Source organism: Microtus ochrogaster, chromosome 16 (assembly GCF_000317375.1).
Source record: "Microtus ochrogaster isolate Prairie Vole_2 chromosome 16, MicOch1.0, whole genome shotgun sequence".
Lineage (NCBI taxonomy): Eukaryota > Metazoa > Chordata > Mammalia > Rodentia > Cricetidae > Microtus > Microtus ochrogaster.
The window spans coordinates 62,311,510-62,318,493 of NC_022018.1; positions in this window are offsets into that span (position 1 = coordinate 62,311,510).

Sequence of the window (6,984 nt, forward strand, 5' to 3'; positions counted from 1 at the left end):
GTTTGTACAATCTTCCTCTTCCTTGAGTTTGACAGTCTCTTTTGACTTCCTTTTGCTGTTTTCACTTCTGTTCCTCATAATAAAAATTTGCTTCAAATTTCTGATGACCCTGTCTCTTCATAGTTAAGATGGCGGTGCAAGAGGCTCCTCGGAACTTCTGCATACCTGGCTGGAATCTGTTCGTGAGTGGGCCTCCTGTGCCCATGGCATTTTAGCAGTGACTCTCAGGAGCAATATCTGTAAAACCAGGGGAATGCAAATGGGTACTTCTGCAGCTAAAAGGAACCCAAAAGCTTCTGCTGGAGTCCTAATGTGATGGGCCCTGAGCCGGACTGTGATGTGGGGTGGGAATGGGTCCCAAGGGTAGCTACTGCTGAGGTCTGCCTCAGCGAGTCGGCTTTTCATCTAAGCTTTTGGTAGAGATCTCTCTAAGAGGGAACAAGTGTTTCCTAGATCAGAGTCTCCATGGTTCCACAATTTGTGTCTTCTGCTGAGGAAGGAGTGAATTTGTTTTCTGTGGGTGGACACCAGTGGAGGAATACATGGGGTGGTGGTGGGGGCTTCATTTCAAATCATCGACTTCCCTCCTGTGAGTCTGCACCCAGCCATCTGAATTCCTGAGCCAACGCAGGCTTTTCTGGCATCAGTCTGAGTCTTCCTGACCTTCCAGGAGGCTGAGGCCTTTGCCTCTCAGATTGGCTAAGGCAGATTCCACCCCGTCGGACCATCTGGTCTAGAAATCTGGTTCTCACCTGTTCTTGGTCTCTTCACTTCTACTTTCTCAAGTTCAATTAATTTCACTGTATTTTCATGAGGTTTCAAGTGATTAAATAATGCAATAATGGCAGTATTCAACAGGAAATGGTTTTGTTTGTTTGGTTTGATTTTTTTCCTTTTCATTCCATTTTTTTTCAGGGTCATTTCATTTCATATGCTTTAGAGCAAGCATTACTTCTAGAAAAAAATACAACTTTGGAAAGCATAGATGTAAATTATCTTAAGGAGTTTGGTTTGATTTGAGGCAGAGTCTTAGTCCATACCCCAGGCTATCCTGAAACACACTATGTAGCCCAGGCTGGTATCTGACTCCTAACCCTAATGATCCTTTTATCTCCACTTCTTTGTGCTGGGATTATGAACATGAGGCCTAGGCCTGGCCATCCTGAAGTGTTGGTCAATGGGAGTTCATGTTGGTAAAAGGAAAAGTCATCAGAGAACCAAGTCACTTGGGAGCAATCAGGTACGCAATGACAGAAACTATTTGTGCAGCCAAGGTGAGTCACTGGTTTAAGGTTCATAGATGTGTTTGAGGCATTATGTAATTTTAGTGTGTAGTTTCACATAATGACCCGGGGATTATGGAACTAAGGGCAGTAGTCATCAAATGAAGCCAAGTTCTGATCGATGCATATTTACTTGTGAAATAGTATATACGTTCTGTCTTTAAAGATGCTTAAACGTTTTTGAAATGGTGGGTGAAAGTCGAGGGCCTTCTGCCCAACTAACATCCATTTTCCAGGGAAGCTGCTCCTCCATATTTTCAAACTTATGTGTTTGAAGAAATTTAATGCTTACCACTTTCGTCAGATTTTACCATTGTGGAAAGACCTAGAAAATAATTTTTAGGCCTGTAAATTATTTGTCAAGATTTATATTTTGTATTTGGAATCATAAAAATATTTATAGTTGTATATGTAGCTCAGTGGTAGAGTACTTGCCCAGTGTGCATAGAACCCAAAATAAATCCCAGGATTACAAAACAGCCACCTGATGCTAGAAAGGGGTAGGCTTTCTGTTTTCAGACATATACTATTACTTTTTTGGAAGTCACGCTTTCTCACTTCAAATTCTAACCAGTTCCTTCTCCTACACTCCTAGGGACCGAAGGAAGAGCATGTGATTAAGTTGGCAATACTGTACTGAGCATGGTTCTCCAAGGAACACTTCTTCTCCACCCTTGCTTGTTCGTGAACGTAACTGAGTTCTGTAACATTCTAGGGAGGGAGATAATTCTCAAATGCATGTTTCACTGTTTTCATGGGAATTCCCAGAGGACCCATTTCCTTCCACCCTTGATTCACTTGTGCTGTTCGGACTGATGCTTAAGCTAAAGCTGACCTGGATCAACACATCCTCAGCTTAGTAGGCCAAGAAACTTAGCAAAGATGTTGACTGCCTGTCAGTGTTTCTGCAGCCAAAGCTTAGCAATTGCTTCACAGCTTCCATAAGCCTCACCTTACATCAGTAGATAGAAACATTTAAAAGTCCATAGAAACTTACATAAAATGAAGAAAAGTTGGACAAATCGAACTTCATCAAGAAACCCTATCATCAAGAAAGTGAAAGAAAAGTACAACCCACACATGGCCTGGGAGAAAATACAACACATATACTTGATAAGAAAATTGTATCCAAAATATGTAAAGAACTTTTACAACCCAATAATAAAAAGGCAAATAGTCAATATAAAAATTAACAAATTATTTGAATAAACCTTTCTCTGAAGAAGATATATAAATGGCCAATTGAGCACACGCAAAGATCCTTAACATTAGTGCACATAAGAACCCGTGTGATATGGCTTCATTCCCACCTTGATATCTCGATTTTCAAAACTTCTGGAGAGATAGAGATGACTTGGAGTCAAGAGCATAAACTACTCACTCTGGCAGAGAATCAACTCCCAGCATTCACATCGGATGGCTCACACCCACCTGTATTCCAGCTCCGGGGAACCAGCGCCCTCTTCAGGCCTCTGTGGGCACTCACATCCACAAACTGACACATACATACATATACACATGGTGAAAAATAAAGAAAAAAAACTTTTTGAAAAGACATAATATCAAATATTTGCAAGGAAGATGCAGAGAACCTTTGAAAAGATCACTTGGTAACCTTTAGCACCCTAAGCATAGAGTTATAACAGAACCTAGCCAACTCCATCCTATGCATGTGTATAGGCAGAGTTTGTCTGTGTCCCAGAAGTCACTCCCAAATAACCACACAATGGGGTATTATTAATTATAAATGCTCGGCTGATAGCTCAAGCTTATTACTAACTAGCTCTTACAACTTAAATTAGCCCAGGTCTATTAATCTACATTCTGCCATGTGACTTACCTCTCTTTCATCTGTACCTCCTGTTTCCTTCACTATCTCTGGCTGGCGACTCCTCTTATTCCACCCTTCTTCTTCCCAGAATTCTCTCTGCCCCGAAAATCCTGCCTAGCTATCAGTCAATCAACTTCCTTATTAAACCAATCACAGTGACATATATTCACACAGTGTAAAGGAATATTCCACACATATGCATTAGGGCATTTAAAGCCTATGTCCAGTTGTGTACACAGGACTATAATCCCAACAACTTGGGGCTGAGCCAGACCACAAGGCCAAGAGGACCATAGATTCAAGGGTTGGACTACATAACCGAACACTGCATCAAAAAGAAAAAAAAAAAAGAGGAAAAAAAGCTACCTGTCCAGCAAAACTTTAGATATGAGTTTCCAAAACAGCAATATTAATAGTAGTAGAAACATGCATACAACTCAAACATCCGTGGAGAATGTCTATACAATGAAACATCACTGATCCATAAAAAGGACTGACGTGCTAATAACGTGCTATACAGCATGGATTAACCTTGAAGTATTATGATAAGTGAAAGAAGAGGCTCTTAAAAGGCCACACACTGTTTCAATGAATTTACATGAAACATACAGAAAAGGCAAATTCACTAAAATAGGAAGCTAATTATTACTTACAGGGGCTGAAATAAAGAGAATGGGTGTTACTATAAACAATGGGTATTTTTGGGATTGGCAAAAAGTAGAAGAATTCAATGGTGAACAACGCACATCACTGATACAAGAAAACCAGCTGCATCCAACACTCCCAACGAGTGAAGAGTACAAACAACATTTGAATTTATACCTCAATAAAGCTCACGACCATTCCAGCATTTCCCTGAGTCTAAACAACAAGGAAACAAAGTATTTGTTTAAACAGGCGATTGGAACCAGAGGCGCTAATGTCACACAACGCATTTGGTTGGAAGCTCTCCACAAGCGCATTGGAAATTCATCCCAGCTTCTGCCTGGCCCATGCCACTCACTTGTAGCTTTGCTACTACAGCAGCAGGTCTCTGCCTTTGTTGGAGTCAGGAAAGGACTCAGCAGTGGGTTTCTTACATTTCAAATCTTCTCCAGTTCCTTTTTGTAGTCTGCCCTCTGCCTGGAAGACATAGCCTGCGCTGTTAAGGGATGCTCCCAGCTTTCAAAGCCTCAGATTCTCATTAGCTGCTTCCCTCTGGAGCCCCCTCCCCCCCCCAACCAGTCATCCCTCGACCTCCCTCATTGCTGACCTCTGCCTGTTCTCCATTACCCTCAGCCAGCCAGGCCTCCCCAGGGTGTCATGCAGATCACAACTCCAGATGTGGACTGACTGGCGAGCACCTATTAGAAGATTCTTTTCCTTGATCTGGACACCATAGAAACGCAGATCTCATTAGTGAGATCCTTCTCCAGCTTACACTTGCTTCTACTGGAAATCAACTACAACACCCACTGGTGTGTGTGTGTGTGTGTGTGTGTGTGTGTGTGTGTGCCCCCATGTAAAGTAATCCGGGTTGTGTGCCTTCAAGTGTGATTTCTGAACCTCACCACACATTTCTGCTTTTATTTATTTGCACTAAACTTCAGAGAGCTGATTTCTGCAGTATCTTTTGAATCCTGAGCTTTCCAAACCTTACAGACTGGAGAAGCACACCTCTGTGCTGCAAAGCTACATCTAGCAAGCCAGAGCTCTCAACAAAGGCCTGCCTTTTCATGTAATGTTGACACATTACCTCCTGACCTCTTTGCTTGAATCAACTATAAATCCACAGACCTGAACTCCTGACCAGACTGTGAAACTCCACGTGCTCCCTGAGAGCACCGTGGAAGGAAGGCTTTGAGAAGTGGCTGTCTAGAACAAAGAGACTTCCTTCACCTCCAGGCCTCTGTCTTCATGATGTCCTAAATGTAAAATCTGATGCATGAAACGCAGCCTCAGACTCCTAGATGAGGTGGTTCTGCTGAGAGCGGCACCGGCTGTCCTTTGCTCACAAGCCAATGGTTTCTAATCTTTCGTCTTTTAAGAAAACTTAAGCTTTCGTTTAAGTTGATCTCTGCTAGTGTTTGTTAGGTGGGTGTTCCACTGTGCTGCCCAGACTGGTCTCAAACTCCTAGATTTAATCAGTTCTGCCTCAAGCCCCTGAATAACTGGGACTCCACAGCCTCAGGTCAGAGTGCCAGCACTTGGTTTATCTTTGCATTTTTGTCTTATCTATGTGATATTTAATGCAAACATCCAATACATCCAATGACTTATATTTATCTCTTAGGAACGTGTTTTCTGGTAAAATTCTTTATCAGTATCTTCAGATGTTTCTATTACATTTTATTGGGGGGAGAACACACATGCACATTGTGGAGGTCCAATAACAACTTGCAGGAGTAGGTCTCTCCACCATGCGAATTCCAGGGATTGAACTCAGGTCCGTAAGGCTTGACACAGGTAAATACTTCTCCCTGCTTGGTCATCTCACCAGCCCTCTTATGAGTATCTTATGATCAATACCATACACACCATAAGTTGTGTTCATCTTATGTCTTCTAGTAAGAAACTTCTTGCTTAAATCTACATATCAGCGGTAAAGGACAGAATGCAAAGAGTAGTTGCCAACTGCAGTCACGAATGTAGGAAATTCATCTCCGTGATTAAGTGGGACGTTCGGAGCTTCTCTTTGTAATGTCCTGAAAGAACACCCCACGCTCCAGAAACCTACAATACAGTAGGCCTCCATGAGAGTGTCAGGAACTTTAGGCACATATGGAACAGCGATTGTATGTCGTGTCCTGCAGAATCACAGTGGGGTCTCTGTGGAAATGCATCAGGTTCATGGACATGACTACGGCCAGGGACTTAATGTGCTCCCGTCCTCACCATCCGTGAGGCAAGGATGAGCGTTTGTATCCATGGCAAGTGTTCAGGAATTAATAGCTGGTGTGGGCTGGGAGGAACTTCAGCTCTCCTGCTAGACGGGTGACCGCACTCTGGGAAGCACTCACACACTCTCCGGCCAAGGCTGGCCCCGCGTTACAACGGAAGCTGGCCAAGTGTGAACAAGGGCAGATGATTCCGGCACTGCGAGATGCAGACTTGATCCTGCTCAGTGACATTTTCTCCCGCTAAAGTGATTTATAAAGCAGCAAATAAAGTAAACATTCCATGGTAGCAGAGTATAAGGCAAGCGTCTCTGCCAAAGTTGGTCTGCAGGGGACACCTGGTTCAGGGGTTGCTTGGCCCTCATAATGGATACACTTCACTTCAGGAAGCCATGCTAATGAAACCATGCTAATAGTGCTCATAGCTTCCCCGATAGATTAATGAGGATCTGAAAGATAGGATATGTGACCAGTTGCTGGATAATGGCGTGATTAATGGGTATGCTGCAATGAGGGAGCCCCAAGTCGGAAGCAGCAGGCGAAAACCCCAACAGGCCTTTCCACATAACGGAAACCCTCCCATCCACTGAGACTCTAAAGTGCTGGGGAATCAAGTTCTGTGAATTCAGGAGTAGAGCCAGTAACACAATGATCTACAAAGACATCTCAGCATTCCTTCTGAAAATCCCCAAATCGAAGTATGATCTGGATAGAGTAATAAGCCAGCCTGCAGTTCCTCAGCTAGCCGTCATGGTCAGTCCTTGGAGGAGCAAGAGAAACTCTCAGCCCACTTTTGGGGGCAAACCCACCAACTATCCAGTTTTTATTCTTGTTTTTTTTTAATAAACTAGCACTGATAAGCAAAAACAAAGACTCATTTTTTGAAGTGAATTCATACCCCCTTTGCTCTAAGCCAGTAAAAACATTTTATCAAGCCGGGCGATGGTGGCGCACGCCTTTAATCCCAGCACTCAGGAGGCAGAGGCAGGCAGAT